General features: G+C 38.4%; 1 long non-coding RNA gene across 3 annotated transcripts in view; it reads left to right on the forward strand.

Moving 5' to 3' along the window:
- LOC110354567 (uncharacterized) overlaps positions 1 to 19971 on the forward strand; it is a 171252-nt gene that overhangs the window by 9770 nt on the left and 141511 nt on the right. The gene's annotated exons all lie outside the window — the stretch shown is intronic.

The following is a 19971-nucleotide window of genomic DNA, read 5'->3' on the forward strand; positions in this document are numbered from 1 at the left end:
GATTTGTAAGGCCTTTTCCAGGAAATGGAGCAAAAATATAGAAGGTTGTTGTTACACAGCAACTGTAAAATCCCATTTTCAGTTGCACCCATTCTGGATTTTTTTCTTGATGATTGTTTATGTAGCTTTTTTTGTACAGTGAAGCATGACCTTCCTTTTCAACACAAACTTTAGTGTGGTTATTCCCCTGGTAAGCTAATAAGGAAATGTGTGCGTGTGTGTATATGCATAAAGAAAAAAGTGAGGCTCACTCGTAAATTTGTTACACATTACCATTTTATCCCATCCTCATAAATGACCTTTTATCATCCATGTTAGATAAAATCTCTTAATATTATAACACTTTTGTGGATGAAATTATGGTATTGGCTAGACATGTTCTACAGATATGCATGAGCCCAGCAAAAATACTGCTGATTGCAGTTTGTGCCCTGCCTTCTGAGTAGGCATTGAAGCACACTATTGACCTCTGCAATTTGCTGCCAAGTGACTGAAGTGGTAATGAGCCACCTATGAAAGGTGAAAATTTACCATTCAGGTTTCGCATGTCTTAAGTACATTAAAACATTTTGGGCTAATTTTTGACTATGTCCCAACTTACACATAGAATTAGAAGTTTGAAAGTAGCTTTTATTTCCTTCAGGCTCTACACTCAGCTGGAATACCAGACTCTTAGAAATCCTTTCAAAACAATTTCATCATTATTACTGTAATCACTGCACAAGAGGGAAATCCTTTGCAGAATGCCTCTTGTTGCTATGGGACATTGTGGTGGCAGTTCTGCTCACAAATTGATATTATCAATCACGATTTAGTCATTACAGGTTTGCAGCAAGATTGCTGGCCTGCAAATTGTTCCTACTTTTACTGCATAAGAGACTGAAGGTCTACAGCACTGCAGAGTTTTAAAACATTGTCTTTTTTTTTTTTTTTAAATGCATGAATATTTGGATAATTTGACTCCACAGGAATTTCAGTTTTAGTAGAGGTGTTTCCTTGCCCAGTCTGCACAGTTCTGTGTCCATATAAGAGAACAGGAAAATGCCCTTTACTCTATAGAGCCTTTTTAAATTAGAGCACTCTGTGCAACTGAGGTAGAAGGTGAATTTCAAGGGAAATCAGAAATGTTTTTATTAAACGGAGTGTTATTTTCATTGCAAATTACTAGTTGCTCCCACTGAAAGCAGCGACATAGTCTGCTCATATATTAACAGACCCTTACTAGTACAGCCCAGCCTGAGAAGGAGCTTGACAGCTCCCAGCTCCACACACAAGCTGCAAAATTCTTGCCTTGTTTCTGAGCCGAGTTGGGAATTACACCTTGGTGCTTTCAGACAAATCATAATCCAGTCCAGATGTGTTTCCTGTACCAGATCCCGCTTTATCCTCCATGTCTGCCCCAGCGCAAGGGTCATGCAGGTAGCAGGAAGGGAGGTGGAGGAGAGTACAGAAAGTCTTGCTTTATAAGCCTCTAAAGCAAGGGATATCTTGGGATGTGACAGCACTAGTTTATACTGGGATTTTCGAGCAGATCCTTTCCTAAGCTAAGAAAGGTGATTCCACGTTTCCTTGTATGCAAATACAGTCACACTATATGACTAACAAGAGAGCTACAGCTATGTAATGCTATTCACTGCTATGCAAGCCTCACCTGTAGGCATTAATTTCCAATTAAACCTCTCTCTGTGGAAAGGGGATGCATTTCCTTTGCCTGGCATACTCCAAGAGACATTTCTTCGGTTATCTTTCATCCATGGTTTTAATGGTAAGTGTTGAACAACAAGCTGCAGCTCAAGTACTTCTCCAGCCCTGTGCTTCAGCAGGTGTTTCAGCTCCTTGTTAAAGCAGCCTCACTCTACTTGGCAGCCACAAAAGCTTTGAGATACTGCCGTTGTCTTGTGCAATCATAGAATTGCTGCTCATTAGAGCAAGGACTGGTGTGGATTTCTCCCCTCACCCCCACTTGAAATACGAAGGTCAGACTTCTTTATTACTTTTAAGTCATTGAGAAAAGGCAGCTAGCATCATCTGGATGAAATTGGCCATCTTCAATCTGGCTAAATTGATAGAAAATTAAAGATCTGAAACTGCACTCTGAAACTGGAAACCTAGTCTGGCAATCGAACAGACAGTGCTTTAGGATATGCTGAGGACACAGGGTGGTTAAAGCAGAGGCTGTAATATTTGTAAATGGATAATTAATTGTATAGCACCTTCACTATTGGTAGGCAGAGGGAAAGACTGGCTTGCATGAGGAACAATTAAAGGTAAATCATCAGCTATGACTCTGTAAGCATATCCAAATCAAGAAATACTGATTTAATCTAATGAAACACCTCTGAGATATGTCTGTACACCCTGTCACAGCCTGCCTTGTAAAACTTATGAGGAAGCTTATGTGTGACTAAATGCAGAATCAGTTCTGAGTTGTTTTTTGTCCTGTTTTTCATATCACTGATTGCTCTAATTCTTGTTCTAAAACCAGAACAAAAAGCCATTATCAGTTATCATGTAGAATCGAGCTCCTCTTGCCACAGAAAGATGTTTTATGATTATGTATTGCACATCCCTCACATTTATTTAGCTCAATAAACAATACCAAGACAGCTTGTAGGAAATGAATCCTCTCTGCATTATCTTGTTATCTGAAGCTGCATGCATTTCCTCTAGAAGAAAGAGTGCTGGAACTATTGTGTTTATACTTTGAAATATAACATTAAATCAACTCACAAGAGGAAAACAATTGGCTTCCCCACACCCAAACCTCCTATTATCAATTTCTGTGTTTAGACTTCAGTATTCTGCAGTCTGACTGAACTTTTCTGCACAAAATTAAAAGCTGACTTTATGGCCAATTATGATGAGTGGGATCTCTGTGACAGTAGGAAATCCATCAACTTGTTTGAATAGCAGATCCTGAAGAATGAAGCAGCAAAAGCATCCACGTGATGTTTAGGGAGGTGATGGTCCCTTTGTACATGATCCATGGTGGGCTGTATGGGTGGATTTGTTGGCTTTTAAGAGAGGTAGGAAAGTCAAGAAAGGACAGGAATTTTTTCTTTAGGCAAATACTCTGGGAAGTTATGTAAAGTTTTATTTTAAAAACTAGCCCTCATTGGGAAATCATTGGAAAACCCATCATAATGGCACCACTGCTGTCTTCATTGTTGAACCTGGGGGCATGGAGGACATCAGGATTCATCTCCTTAATCTTGTGCTCCACTGAAGGAGCTCAAAGCACACGTAACTGTACCACTTGTGTGTATGGGTGGGAGCAGGAACAACCATGGGGGCCATCTACCCCATGCACCCATCCACCACTCTGTGAAATCTCCTCTCTGCATTTCAGCAGTTATGTCTGCTGCTTGCAGAAGGACTTCTTCTGTCCTTTTCTGTCCAAAGGTGACAGGAGACTGCCAAAGGAGTCGCATTAAAAGTGCCATAGGTTTCTATGCGCCATTAAAAGTGCCATTGCATTTTTCCAAAGGCAGTTTTGACTGGCTGAGAAACAAGGATGGTCTGAGTAAAAATTGAGGCAGCTTCCTAAGACTCAGCACTTACTAAAGAGAAGATGAAGTAAATAATTTCTATACCATGAATGTTCATATGCAGATAAATGTATAAAGGTAATGAGAGTAAACTCAGCAAACAGAATTATGTGGAAAATTTGCATCGTATCAAATGGGCTCACTGTTTATGTACCCTGACAGAGGGAATGTTTAATATCTGAACAACCACTTATAGGGAACACTGGGACTAATAAGCAGCCTAATCCTCAAAGTACCTTAGCACTTCTAAATGTCATTAAAAGTCACTCCACAAGATAAGAGCTAAATATATATTCTAGCTATCAAAACCAGATTGCTGTGGGATGTGTATGAAACTACGCATATATAATGTCCTATACTTAATACTGGAGGGTAAGTTATTTATCACTAGAGGACGTTAGGCAGGCATGGCTGGGAAAATTAGTGCTGGCTTAATCACATGCGTTAAATGAGATGCCCACCTGAACTCAGTTTTGGCATTTGCCACTTTACTTTGGAAAGTGAGCCACCAGAAGACTGAGAAACCCCAGGCAAGAAAATATTTGGGGAAAGACGCCTCTGCCTGTTCCCCTGTGCCACTGGCTGCCAGCTGGGTTTGGTTGGCCAAACGTGGGGAAGGGGGGATCCTCTGTCCTTTCTTCTTCCTCTGAATCTTCCTGTTAACAGCAGCTACAATCTAACCCCATGGCTTATTTATTTGTGAAAAGGCTAATTGGATATTGAGGAGAAAAAGATTCTAAAATAAATATTTCTGTTCAGAAGGTGGAAGCATTTCAAGATTTAAAAACATAATTAACTTCAGTAAGGGAAAAAAAAAAGTGTGCTGGTACTTGATTGACTAAGGAAAACAGAAATCAAAGCATCAAGGAGCTTTCTGTTAATGGCATGTGATGTTTGAACAGGGTACGGTGACAACAGCTCACCACACTGGCCCCGTGTGATCACAGCAATGACTAATGCATGTATTAACTCAGAGGAAGTTTTAAAATGAAATATTTGCTATCTAATCCATTACTTCTCTAGCCAATTTTCAGGGTCTTTCTTGAAGTTAATGCATATTCAGTACAATTATTGCCTCCTCAAGATCATTTCTGTGAGAGCACAAATAACTAATTAGGCATACTTCACTCCATGAAGGCCATATGAGTGATTTCATTCATTTAGTCATATGGAGGATACCAGGAAAATGTTCCCATTTACAGTAACAGGAAGAGAAATAGCCACAGCGCATCGCAGGGTTGAAGCGTTTGGTGGTGGCGTACACTGATTTCACCACAAAGCTGCTCAGGCTATAAAAGGAAAGAACTGCTTTTGTAATGTGAAATTGCATTAAACTATGATTAAAAATTAATCCAACTTCTAATTGGAAATACTCTGAAATTAATAGTTAAATCCTCATAGCAATATATTAAAAGGTTACCACTGTCAATTTTTTAATGACTTCATGTTAATTATTGTGATGAGGACAAAGCAATAACTGCTTGAAAGACATTTTTTTTTTTTTTCTGGAGTCTGGATGTAACTTTTCCCCCTTTGTTTATTGCTTGATTGTTAATTTTCAGTCAAACTATATCTGTCTTTGCAACGGTCTTTGAGGATACCCCACCTTTTTTCCAATGCCTTGTATTGGGATTTCCAATCCTTTTATTTTCCTTGACATTTTGGTGTAGGACTTTTTTTGTTTTGTTTTGCTTTGTTTTTGAGAGGGAGGGAAGAGTTATAACAAACAAACTTGTTCTGCCATCTACCAGGCCATTTAAGAAAGTTTCTTGAAGCAGCATTATATTTTATGTTGTTTCATCTGACCAAAAAATATCAAAATGTATTCAAATGTTAGCTCTTTTTTTTCAGTCATGGAAACTGCTGAGATCATGAGGGCTAGGTAACAATTATTCCAGTTTTGTTATATAATCTTTTTAAAGATATGTGTATTTGTTTTATAGTAGATTAAATAGTGTCAAAGGTGTGTGCGCATATACATGTGTATATATATATATATATATATATATATATAAATATAGAGAGCATAAAACATGAGCAAATCACCTACTGACACTTTTTATTTGTTTCCTCAACATCTGATACCAGTTGTCAGTATCAGATGACAACTTGTTGAATTATTGCCTTGTTGAACTATTTTATACATAAGTTTTGCACCTCCACACTAAATGCAGTTTTCTTACTGGTATGTTTATGAAAAATTGCAAATATTAAAAATGAGAGAGATTTGACCTTAACATATGCTTTGTCACTTGCTTGGAGACTGACATTGGAAATTCTCAGTAATGTCTTTTCCCCAAATTTCGGATGCATTGTCAAGAACAAGGTGTGTTGCAGAGGAAGTGAGAAGGCAGGGATGAAGCTGGCAGTCTTCTGTGCGTGGGGAAGGATTTTTATAGAGCTTTGCAAATGTCATGACAGGTTACAGTGTGTGTGTATGGAAGGACTGGAAAATATGTTCTCTATCTTAGTTGTTTACAAGCTCAGCATAAGTATATAAAATATAAATCTATGTTGTTGCACAATTCTTGCAGAAGAATTTCATGGGGCTACATTAAGCTGTTTTAGGTTTATGTACTTCAGCTGTCTTCCTGAATAATTAACTGACAGTCAGCATTCAGCAATGTAATGAGCCATTTTAGAAAAATTATTGTCTTCAAGAATATCTCAAACTTCTCCACTTGACAGAGGAAAACAAGTCTAAATTCCCAATAGCTATATAGCGCAAGCTCTGCCTCACCTATCTGAACAATATCAGAGCTGGCACCATCTGAGCTGTCGTCTGTGCTCCAGATACATAGGGAATAATAGTCCAACTATGTTTGGACTAAAACATAGTTTATTCTTCTCCGAATAAAAAGAATCCTGATATATAGCCCTCCTACATATATTCAGATTTACCAGTTTTTACAGCAATGTTTCCAAGGCCTAAGATGTAGTTGTGTGAGGAGGATTGCTGTCCTCATGTAGAAACTGTGATGTTTTTCACAGTTCTTAGCTTTGGAATTTAAAAAAAATATTTTATAGGCTATCTAATAAACAGTTAAGATATAGAAGGTATAGCACTTAAAAAAAAAAAAAAAAAAAAAAAAGCTGAGCCTAGCTAAAATATTTTTAGAGATTAATGAGATAGGTAAAACGCAAAGGATTTCTGTACTATGAATCTTGAAAAGTGCTTATAATTAGAGTATATATTTGTCTCCGCATTTCTCCTGAATCTCTGTTTTAAGGTAATTAACACTGAGTATTGGTGACTTACTGAGTTATCTTTCAACTTTTTTCAAATTTCAGATCAAATTTTAGTTATTTTTCTCTCCTGATGTGTTTACATGTACGATCTGACCACGTTAACCCAAATCACTGCTGATGGTTTGGAAACCAAAGAGAGAAGCTCCACCAGTCAGAGTTCTTGTTGTTCTTTGTTATTCAGGCAAAGGATATGTGAAAAAGACAAGAGGTCTCTTAAAAGATAGTATAGAGAAATCTAGCTGTTATTACTCAGTTATTAGTAATAAGTATGTATATGTGTATATGTATACGTGTATATATATATATATATGTATATATATATATATATATAAATTGATTCTATAAGCCCTGGGAAACAAAATTGCACATTCAACCTTTAATGATATGATGTGCCTTCACTGTTTTGTTAATGTAAGGTGTTGTGTCCATCTTACAGGGTGTAAGATATGCTAAAAATCTGCATGGGTTCAATAAGTGACTGGGAAAAAAAAATCCACTGAAGAAAATCCTCGGAGGAAAAAAATCTGTCACATAGAAAGATTCCTCCTCAGTTTGAGGAAATCCTTGAACCACAAATAGCTGCAGGCTGGGAAGGTATTCTGGAAGGTATTCTGGGAATTATTCTGTTCTTGCCCAGTTCTTCTGTTCTCTAAATATTGTCTGTGGGCAATGTTGGAGGACACCGGGCTCTGTGCATGTTCAGTTTGAACTGGTCCAGCTGTTCGCTCCTGTTTCTATGTTATTTCTTTCTGTGTTTTCATAAAAAATCCTGAGAGACTCTTAGCTGTGTTTTTTTTTTTTTTTTTTTTTTTTTTTTTTTTTTTTTTAAATTCCCATTCAGTCCCTTTCCCCCATCAAACTGGGAGGGAGATGTGAGAGAATCCCAGTGTGGTGAAGCTGTAAGAAGGCAGCTGGTGGCTGAGGGAGGGGTGCCCATGGGCTTGGGGCTTGTGGGCATCTCCTCCAGACCAATGTGGTTTGGTACCTCTGCTACTAGGAACAGCACAGTGAGGCAGGAAATAATGAGCAGGATTATTGTATGTAACGTGCAATCAAAAAGAATTTCTTTAGGGTACATCAAAATGATGTGGAAAAAATCCCAAGAGGCCATAATGGGAAGACAATATATCATGGCTAATAACATATTAAATAAATTTTATTTTATAGTGAAATATACCAAGGGCTGGAAAGGTTGATATTAAACACAACGGTGACCTGGATGTACCCAGTGTAGCAAGAGCAATGGCTCCTGCTTTCTCGCGGTGGGACTGTCTGTGAAACACAGGGACATCTTTGGGAATGGGAATGACAGTTGCAGGCATTAGCTGTGCGATCCCCAGCAGATCAATTTTTATAACTTTAGAACAATGAAAGAAGCATAACATATTATAAATTTAAATTACCCTGCATGATCTTAACTCTACAGATGCAAAGGTCATTAAATAATGTCATTCTCAGCCGTACGCCACAGGGAGCTATCTATCACATATTATCTAGCATTCTGATGGAAGTAAAAATGATTAATTTTTACTGTCTCTTGTATAATTTACTTATTAATGTTACGTGCAGGACAATATGGGCTTGATAATTTGGCTAAATGCATATTGAAACTGAGCTTTGTATTTTTCTTTGAAGAGAAATCTGTTACAGCTAATGCATGCTAGTAATAAAATAGTTTAGATGTAAAAACTTGGTTTAAGTTAACTATTTAGGGAGGTTTTTGTTTTCTGTGAGCCATAGGCATTTAATATCCAGAGTAATAAAATAGCTACTGAATAGCATTCTGTAGGAAATAAAAACTACATGCCGAAGTGGGTTATGGCTGCTCAGGATGCTGATGAGGTCCCCAAATGTCCCACCCCAAAGAGCACACGGTATCCCATCCGCTAAGGACTAAGCTGAAAGGATCAGCTGTTCTATATGCAAAAAAGAAGCAAACAAACAAATAAAACCTCTGGCAGGATTAAAAACTTGTCTGGAGAGTATATTTAGGCCATTGATGATTATTTTAAAAGGGTAAATGAAAAAGCAATATTGCATTCGTAACTTTCACTTGAGAGCTCTGTGACGTACAGAGTTTTAATTGGAGCATGAGGAAAGCTCCTGTACTATTTTTTGCAGTAAAAAAATATGCTCAGCTCAACCCCTTGTTGCCTGTTCTGTCTGCTGGGCTGCTCTGGGTGCTGGGCCAGTCTTTTAGAGGTCCTTGCTGTTGGCTCCCACCTTTTTCTGGGGCACTTTGCTGCGCGAGGTTTTCCATTCTTCCACTTGCCGGGACTTCAGAGACAGGTTTTTTAGCTCAGGGACAACTTATTTGCTGTCTGCCATGCAGATCCCTTTCAGGGACAGCTACGAGGTTTCCTTGTCTGTTTAGCTCCCGAAGTATCTCTGTAAAGAATTTTTATGCACCCAGACTACGTGTATCTCAATCCTATAACAGGCAGGGTAAATGGAATCCCTTAATTTCTGTACAAGTCACGCAGATGTTCCCACAAGGGCCCATTCCTACACATCCACTGACTTTCTGACTCCGATTTAGAAATGTGGGTGGCGGGGCCAGCCAGCAGCAGCAGCACAGGGACCTCAGAAGTCATTGCTGTGATGAAGCAATTTTTGCAAGGTGGACAGCATGCCCAGATCAACAGTGCTGCAGACCTAACTGCAGAGAAAGGAAAATGGGAATTTGCAGGTTCAATTATTTTTTGTTTCTTGCCAGAAAATGGCTTCTGTATTCCCAAACTGATTTGGTCATAATCAGGTTGTGTTTTATTTTGTTTATTTCTAAACCATGCACATATCTAAATGCATGTACATTTCTTTCTAAAATATTTAAATAATGGCAAATGGGCAATCAAATGTTTCTAACAGGTAATTTTGGGCAGCCTGGAGAAATACTAGCAAAACAGAAAGCAAAAGCAAGCAGCTTCTGATATTAAAGCAGAAATGTTTGCCTAGACCTAAAGGGAACACACGTAGGACCAGCATTTTAAAGTCACCTTTTGGCACTGAATGTTAATGTTCGTTATAAGCTCACATCTTACCTTGTATTTTTCTAGCAGATAGGAGTCCTTTGATAGAATTAAATATATTTTTTATTCTGAACTTGAATAAGCTAAAGTAGTAGATGCAGCAGCCAGGCAATGTGTTGTAATTAGGCCACCTGTATGCTAAAAGACATTTTACAGAAACAATGTTTTTCACACTTCATTAGCGTTCAGATAGTTAATGGCAAAATGATCTTAATTAAAATTCTTTTGAACGATTACCTTGTGACATGAAAATACACATGAAAACTTTATTTCGAGCTACTGTTGGGAGGAAGGAGTTTAAAATAGAAACAAATATTCTATTGGACTTTTTGGATATTATCAATAATTTTAATTGGTAAATCTGAGCTTTTTTCCCATATAGCAGTTAAGGAATATCCCTTTTCTTTGAGGTCTCATTTTGGTTCCTATCCCTGCTCCCCTCCAGCCTTTGGGAAAGCTGGGTTGATTTTCTGTGGAATTAAAAACAATTTATTAAGTGTATATTCAAAGTTCTGTTGAAAAATGGTTTTGATTATTAAGATCTCTCGATGCTTGCAGATAAGTTGATGTTTATAATTATAGTACTTCTAATAATGACATTTCTCCTTCTTGAGGAACTGACCAACCATGTGTAGTTCCCCAAAAGTATTCTCTGTGCTATCCTGTATACCGGGGGTGGGGGTGGATTAAAAAGAGACTGTGGTCATCTGATTTTTGCAGAATCATAGAATCAGTTTTATCACTGTGCAAATAATATTTTGTACTATGAGCAGTGCTTATCTTGAAAAAATGCTTTGTATAAAAATGCATTTGATTCCATCTTTTAATACTCTATTTATAAATGGAAATATTGAATTCCTTAGAGTTGCTATCATTGTTTTCAAGTAAAATTACATTTATTCTTTTTTTTTACTGCTGTCATAAACCCTTCTGTAAATGCAGGACAGGTCAGATAGCATAGATTTATGAAATACTGTTATAGCTGTGAAAACTTTATTTCTGTGGCCTAACATTTTAGTATTCAGCTCATTTAGCTGACTGCTGATCTCCTTTAGCTGTCATAGAGTTCTCATGCTTGCCATCATAGCCAAGGAATATTCCATCAGTCATTGCTCGTTGCTCCAGCACATCTACACTTACATGTTCTCCCTTCCCATTAATGCTTTTTTCAATTATTTTTTTTTCCAAAGATATGTTGTTCTGAAGCATTTGAAGTTCAATCTCATTCACATTTCTAATGTGTCTGTTTTGCTCCTTGCTGTTTTTCTGATCTCCTAGCTTCATTGCTTTCTCCTCATTCCTATATCGTTAGTGATGGTACTATGACTGGAAATAATTTAGTGCTCTTAGGTACCACACTAGTGTTTGTGATATATATGGAGGTGATGTTTTCTACTACTCCTCTTGGGAGCCCAGAGGATAGAACAAAAAGGCTAGAGAGAGAGGGGAAAAAAAAAAAAAAATGTAACTCATGGGCTGATTTTTGGAGCTGAGGAATGAGGATTTTTGTCCCAGTTGACTATATGTATTTATAGTTGGCAATACAAATACTAGCTAAAATATCCACGGTGTTAGACATCTATTAAAAAGTCCATTCCTTGTCATTGCTAATTGCATTCCTCCTTTAGTGTATACAATTATCTTTTGGGTACCTTTCTTCAGGAAAGGTGCTCCATCCTGTTGCAGGATATTCTTATTGCCAATGCAGAGAAACACCAGTAACCAGCAGCAGCAAAAAGGGATGTGAAAATCTCCTCATAGTCTGATCTTTAGTAGGAGATTTAATCTTAGGCTGATGTCATAACATCAGAGAACAATGCTTTCACAAGTGGACCACAAACATTTAATTAAAAGTTCTTAATTAATATTTCTTTAATACATGCTCAAGAAGAAAGCTCATCACCCCATAAATCTCACATCCCTCTTGACATTTCTTGGCTTTGAGAAGCAGCTCCTGTTCAGGCTTGGATGGAGCAGGCGGGTACGTTGAGAGAGCACCCTCATACCCTTAGTGTTAAGGGCTAGCCTGTGAGAAGGTCACCTTAATTACCATGCTGATAACAGTGTTATCCTACAGAGCTATGCATGTCTTTCGGCCCTACAGAGCCAGAAACCACCTGAGCATCTGGATGACAATCCAGCGTGATACATCCCAAAAGATGGAAAGCGTAACAGATATGTTTTATTCAAAGGCCAGACACAATATGCTCCATTTCATGTAACTGGTCAAAGTGCTGGCATTTTGTTCATGAGGATAAGAACTGGAGAGGGATCACCAGGGGAAAGTTTGACTGTAATGAGCAGCCTGTTGAGCTGCCTCAATGCCTAGGAGGAATTTGCAACTTGGAAAGCACTAAGACCGTGGTTTAATCTTTGGCACAGAAATTTGTGATCACAGGGATAAATCTGAAATACTGCATGTTATATAATTCTGTGTGTAGCTTAGAATGGATACATAAGAAGAAAAGGGTGCTGCACTGTAGGTTAAGACTGCATACACAGTGCACTTAAGGAAGTAGCTAAAGCTAAATTTGTATCACTTAGTCTGTTATCTTTGAAAACTCACAAATGGAAAATATGTTTTTAGTTTACTATAAAATGGGTGTGCATCCTTGGGGGACAAAACAACAAACAAAGAAAACAAACAAAATTCCTGAAGAGTGAATATCTATCACTGGCTGTAAAGATATGTTGTTGAGATGCACTGTAGGCATTTACAGTGTGTCCTGACACTGAAGAACTTCACTTCTTTATTGGTTATTGCTGGAAAACCTCTCGTGCAGTCAGCATGCTGCCCAGACGGATTCGGTGGAGCTCTGATCTCCCCAACTCTTGCGTGCCATGGGACTTTGGTGCGTGCAGTGTCTTTGTGCCAGGTATGTTGCTTTTCTATCTGAACTGTTTTTCTCTTGGCTTTGTGTGTGTGGTGGGAGCTACATATGTCAGTACTGAGTCTGTGTCATCTCTCAGACAAGTGCATACCTGAGGAGCTCACGGATAGTGCTGAACAGCAGGCAGTTTAGGTTTACCATTCTTGTCTGCTGTAGTTATAAACTAGCTGTATTTTATTTTTTGCTGGTTATCTTCAAATCATTTTTTTTTTGCCTTCTTCTTGGAGATAATGATTTAAACGCAACCCTTCTCTGATGAGTATTTGTGATGAATGCAAGAGGCAGACTGCAGTGACAGCCTTTAACTTTGTGCCCTATGTATCCTTCCTCTGTTCTCATTTAACTAGGTTCAGTGTGAAGCTTCCACCACAAAGATGAGCCCTGTGGGCAGATGGCCTTCTCCATATGCGTAGGAGTTTGTCCAGTTTTTAAGCAGGCCTGGCTGATACCTGGAGTTAGAGTTTCCTTGCAAGGTTCACAAATGTCCGTGTCTATTTTCTGCTTGTCCCTGGGCACTATCCAGCTTAATTCGATCTCTCTATGGCCAAGCGAAGCCTTAACAATAGGCAAACTACCTGTTTACCTCTATAATATTCCAGTCTAATTGGACCACCCGATGGCATCCCTCAGGCTCTGAGGACAGGCCCAGGGTGTAAGCCTCCTTGCCACCTGAGTCACCTTTGCCTCTAATTAATCAACTCTTGAATGGGCCTCATGGACATCAATCATTTGATAAATGGCCAAGGCAGGACTGGGTTACCAGAGATTAACCGCTCAGGCCTGGGGGAGTTTTCCAGCATGCAGTACGGTTTGGAAGTAAAAAGTACCTCAGAAATGCCTGCACCACTGAAGAGTCACAGCAGTGAATGCAGCACAGACATGCTAGTAGACATTCACTTTTCATGTTTTACCAGGTTTTAAAGATAAATACAGTGGATTTTAAGAGGAAACCATCCTTCTGGAGTGCTAGGAATTAAGCACTTGTGTTGAATTAGTTAAAAGCAAAGGATCTTCTTCCCTTTCACTTGGCATTTGCTTGGGTCTTTAGTCCAATGCTATCTTAAAGTAAACCATGTATAAAATGCTACTGAATGAAGATACTAATGTTTATTTCCATTTCATGCTGGTATAAGTTGTCCTTCAGTGCTAAAGGTAAAAAAGTAGCAACGCACGAATTACGAACAGGAGGGATAGAAACCAATTTCACTGTGTATTTACTCAGGCCATATTACTGGTGTATCTAAGAATCTCCTGAGGTATAGATGTATCCTCACAGCATCTCTCTCAGGCAGGTTGTATTTTTTCCACCGTACAGATGGGACCTGAGATTCCATGAGGTTAAATGACTTGCCTGACATGACACAAGCAGTCTGGAACAAAAGCGAGAGCTGAATGAACTCATTTGCCTCTCAGTTCAGTGCCTCAGTCACAAAATGATCCTGTAAAATAACTTTGCTGAGGAGCTGTGAAAATCAAGGATGAAGAGATTAAAACTTTAGGGGAAGAAATACCAAGTGCTTTTGGTTGAATTTATCAGATTATTGAAAAGTAGAAGGAGCAATTGGCTAGACCAGTGTGTGAATCTGTCTTTTCATCTGCTCTTTTGCAGCTACATCGTTCCCAAGGGTCACTGAGGTCCTAACCAAGACACTGCTGTGTGCATAAAACCCTGGGCTCACATGCTCCATCTGGTAATTGAAAGTGCAAAGAGGCAATTAAGTTCAAACTTATCCCATTAGTAAGTGCACATCCAGGATCAGATCTACATTTTGCATTCTGAAGGTTGAAAGGTTGGCCCGTAGGAACATCTATCTGTATAACGTACTAAAGCAGCTGCCATGGCTTCTGCCAACATTTCTACTTTACAGTCCCATGTTTGAACTATACCCTATATATGTTTACATTTAAGTGACCCTTTAGAGCAATATCACTTTAAGTAAATAATGTTTGAAATGCCCCCAAGTTCAGGTATTAATGATTTTTTTTCCTTTTTGTGCTGGTATGAGTTCTTCAGTGCTCAGAGTAATTAAGCATTAACCCATGAAGTGCAAATGAGATGAAAGCATTCCCTGTTGATATTTACACAGCTTGTATTTTTGCTATTTCAAAGTTTAAGTTATGACCAAGAGCAGAAATCGCAGATGTATCATTTTTTTATTTTAAAGGAAGGAGCTGTAACCAAAAGTATAAGTGCTGTAAATTCATAGTTTGTAGGAACAGGCTCGATCTGTTATCTCATTTTAATGTATGAGATAATAGGATATATAAGGCATTTAACAGCTATTTTAAGAACTGTTATTATACATTTCACATAATTTGATGCATTCATTTAGAGAAAATGGAGCATAACACACATCTTCAAGGTTTCTGATTCTAAAGTGTAACCACAATTACAAAAATTGCAGGATTCATTCCCACAAGATGTATCATATGTGCAAAATAAGGACTTATTTATGTATTTAAACTTGCTTGGTACTTAGAATGGTCTATAGCTACAATACAAGTAGTTATTTGAATCAGGCTTGTCCAGCCCCATATCACAGTCATCTGCAGCAGTGTGTAGGTGGGGTACAGTAAGCAGCAGTTCTGGCAGCCATGGGGGTCCCTGGACTGGGGAAGGTTGGCAGTGGAAAGCAGCAAGGAAAAAAACTTAAGATCCATATGTCTGTCAGACCTGTGTCAAACACAGATTTTATTGCTGCCAGTACTTGGCAGGTGCGATATAACCTTTGACCTGTCTCTGTGCCTTGGAGATCTGGGCTCTGCTTTGTCTACTCCTTCCCAGGTCTTTTTTAAAAAATCTGCTTCCACTGCTGGCCCAAGGGGAAGGAATTTGACCTTTAGATGACCGTATAGTGTGTGGGGGCTTCAGCTACAGGACACATTACGTGTCCTGTGTAACTGCAATTAAAAAAAACACTGTGATTTGTTTTCAAGTAATTCTTTTCACTTCATTATTCATCAAATGAAGTTTGGTTGATTGCCCAGAGTAGGTAGTCTGTCTTTCCTATTCTCATGGCTATTTTGAGATTCCCATTCAGGCAGGAGGCTAAATCTTCCCCCAGATCTCACGATGTTATCAGCGTGGCTCCAGGTGGTGATCCCTGGCCCAAAGCAGAGATCAAAGAGCAGGCACGCAGCTGGGGGCAGGAGCTGGACCAGGACAGGTGGAGGGGTGGGCAAAATGCCTGACAGCAATGGGGATGGGGACAGAAGCACAAAAGTTGGGGAAGGAAAGCAGCATGGAGCTGGGGCATTGTGCCTGCAGCCAGCACTGATACATGCAGTCAAGGAGGAGGGAGGCAGTACAAGACAGAGGAAGAGGGCAAGCAATGCCTCCTACATCCCTAAGTGAAAAATTAATGACCACCCCACTGCCTGGGCTCTGTGCTGTACAAGCCAACCTAGAGTAGTTATTGGTTTTAATAATCTGGATTGTGTTTTCCATACATGCTGATGGCTCTCCCTTGGTGCAGGATTTGTGAAAAGTGGGTATCTGTGTGAAGCTGGAGGAACACAGGCAAACCACTGTCATTTTGGCAAACAAGGGATGTGAGCCCAGCATAGGCAATAGTAAGGAAGTTATGTTATTGGCTTTTTAGCATCAAATTAAACTTCAATGTCTACATGACACCATGGAGATAGATACCCCAGTGTGGCAGGGAAAGGCAGAGACACTCTGGAGGAAGTCAATTCATCTTAGTTTTCTTCGGGAGGGTTAATTGTTGGCAATGAGTGTTAGTGTTGGCTCTTCTGCAATGCCTGCAGTAGCTAGGTTGTTCCCCTGGGTCTAATTTGGGTACATTTGTGTGAGGCTGCGCTGTAGTGGATTGGTGTCATTGCATGGGAGCAGCCAAACTCTGAGTGCACACAATGGAGAAAGTGCACACTGAACAAACAGAGAGCTCTCAGAGTTCATGGTGCTATTTACTTTCAAACCAATCTACTATTCATTATGAAAAATTAAATACTTATTGTATTTTACTCAATCTTCATAATGAGCCTTGTTCCCTCTAATTATGGCAAATTGTGAATATGCTGCTCTGCTATTTAAGTGTAGTCTCGTGTCATTACTTTTTATTAAAACAAAGATTTTTTAAGGTAAGCTTGGCATAATGGCAATAAAATTATATATTCCCTCATGGTTCTATTTAAATATTTTTAAGCCATATTATGTTTAAAATTATGGCTCCATTATATCATGCAGTTAATACTTAAAATTTCAAAACTCAACCTTTGTTGTCTAGATGAAAAGAGGACCAGGCAGAAAAGAAAAGCTTATTTGTGATACACGAAAAAAAAAAGACTAAGGATTTAAATTGCTTGATCTTCCAAGGATGTCCTCTGACCTGGGAAAACCTAAAATGATTTACAGCCCATTGTTTAACATATTTTAGAAAAAGCTCAGACTTTGGTTTGGCAAAGTTTTATCACTGTGCTTTCAAATGCATTTACTACTTTTTCATTGAGAATTGGAAAATACTTGTACTTCTGAAATTTGGATATGTATCCTTCTTTCCATTTGCAGGAACAAGAGGAGTGTTACTTGTCTTCATTCTAGCGTAGCATTTCAGAGTCTGAATTTTATATTTGTCTCTCACTTTGCGTTTGTACAGCACCTTGTAAAACCGGGCTTTTATGCCTGCTAAACTTTTATTCCTGATATTATACAATTAATGTTGGAATTAAAAATAATTCCAAATTAAATGAATACTAATCTGATTGCTAAATGAAACTTATCATGCATTTCATACAATTATGTATGAAAATCAAGATTATGAAAAAAAAAAATGTGATATAATGTGTCATTTTAGATACATTTTTGCCAGGTGAAAACAAAAAACATTGAAATGGTAAGGAGTAGGCCTCACTAATGTAATTCTATACGTGGTTTTCAGAAAGTTTATTAATTCTAGTGAGAAGTTTATGCAACTGAGCTAACATGCAATGTTTCTTCCTGTGACATTTGAAAAAAAAAACAGAAATTGAATCCCAATAACAGCTGCCTCCTCTAAAATAAACAGCTGTTTGGCACAAATTTAGTATACATATCCATATATTGTGTATTATAAATACACACACTTTTGCACAGCAGTCTGACTTTTGCAATTTGCCACTCAGGTGGATAATTGTATTGTCCTCACTGGGATTGTAATGGGGCTACCAGATGAATATCCAGCTGCTTCCATTCCTTTTAAGGAATGAAACACAAACCTTCAGCCTTAGCTCCTACTTTTACAACTGTGGCCAGATTTCCAGGAAGGGTTCAGCATCCAGTCTGGTCAATATTATCTACCTAGCTGATTAACCTAAGTCACCTAAACACTTTTTTGACTCTGGGCCCAAGTCTACAGTTCCTGAAGAATCTTTTAAAGCTTTCCACAATGTTGTCTGAAAAATCTGAGAATGTTGTAGTTTAAGTTTGGGTGCTGAAAACTTATGGAAAAATTGTCATATTTTGAGCTCCACACCTGAATATTTGGTGGCAGGGTTATATTACGTGCTGATGTCCTAGTGGCAGTACTAAAAACAAACAAAACCAAACAACTTTAAAAAAATAAAGTTTTTTTAACTTTACTTTCAAGACAGGAGATTTTTCACGTGGGAGAGAATCCAGTCATTTCAAGACACACTCTCCTTTTAAAAAGAGATGACCCCAAAAACCAATGTGCTCTATCTCATCCATTTAAGAATGGTGATCTAAGACGTTTTTACCCAGCTGCCAGTGTACTCGTCTGCTGGAGAGATGGCACAAATCATCTTAACTGCACATTGACCAACATAAATCACCATCCTCCCCAAATGATATATTTTAGCAAGGGGTCACCACTATCAATGTTTTAAACTAACATGCTGGATGGTCTGCTGGGTAATAGGCCTACAAGTGTGTTCAGTTTTCTGGTGCCTGCTATAGTGGAGGAAGACAAATGGATTAAAAAAATATCTGGATGATCACAGCACAATCCTCTTCAGATCTCCAGTACAACCATAGCACACATGATTTAAGGCATCAGCTGACAATTGTAGGCATTTTGTCTCTTTCTGCTATTTAGAAAGTGAAAAAGAAAATTTGAGTATGTCTTGTGTGTGTGTGTATATATATATATGTATCACATTTCAGGCCACATTTCCCATTAATTTCTTTCTTGCTACATTTATGATGGAGAGATACCTATTTCTTAGAAAACATATTTTTTAAAAGTCTTCATTGAGCATTTTGTTTGCTTGCAGAACAATGAATAGCAGACTAGTTTTTCTTCAACATCTGTAGTTCAAGATGTTCTATGAAAACAGCATTTTCCTGCTTTAGATATTTAAGATTCACAAGTTTCCAATATTTCAAAAAAAGACTGCTGCAGTATATAATTCCCAACTGAAAATTAAGTTTCTGTAATATTAAAAATCAGGACAGCATTGTTTTGGGGTTGTGTCATATCGTTTATGTAAAGTGGTTTCAGGAGGAACAGAAGTAATAAATAACTAGTTCTTTCAAGGATTTGTTTTTTTTTTCACTGAAAAAGAATTCTTCCTGAAAGATGTGGTGTTTCCCACTGGAACTAATTTAATTTCATAAGCAAATAGGTAATTTTTTAATTCTTTACATATAAGTATAATACGTTTGAGTAATACACCTGTAATTGATTGCATGTTCTGCATTCGTGGTAGGTGTAGCAGCAGATTGGCAAGTTGACATAACAACTATTTGCAAATCTACATGCAATCTGATGTTACTAAGGTAACTGAAATGCACAGCAATCTGCTTGGAAGTCCCTAAGAAGATAAAGTGGTCATCACTGCTGTACTTTGAAAATGTCAGGTAGTGACCCTTTTCCAAATTACTTGAGAAGCAGAAATCATTTGGTCACAATACTTCATATAGCTTGCAGAAAAACTATAATATGTATTTCTCCCCCTCCTCCCAGCCCTGCTTTTTATAGAATATTCCTGACCGGCTGAAATGCTACACAAGCAAAATTCATTCTTTGGTTTTACTCCTTCAATGGAAGCCACTTCCAGGAGTGAGACCCAGGATGGAGCCTGGAAACCAATCGTGCAGCCTCCCAGTCCCAGGTCAGCCTTGGGGCAGCATAGCTCCCTGTTAGGTAGAATTTGTGCTGTGGTCACTGGAAGGAGAAAGAAATATCCTAGTGTGAGGAGTAAGGTCCTCAGCTGTCAAAGCTTCAGCTAGGCCCCACACAACTGAAAAAGACGTCAGGTGAAATGAATCAGAGCCTTCATCTTTAAAATGGGTTT

The sequence above is a fragment of the Anas platyrhynchos genome, chromosome 9 (genome assembly GCF_047663525.1).
Source record: "Anas platyrhynchos isolate ZD024472 breed Pekin duck chromosome 9, IASCAAS_PekinDuck_T2T, whole genome shotgun sequence".
Lineage (NCBI taxonomy): Eukaryota > Metazoa > Chordata > Aves > Anseriformes > Anatidae > Anas > Anas platyrhynchos.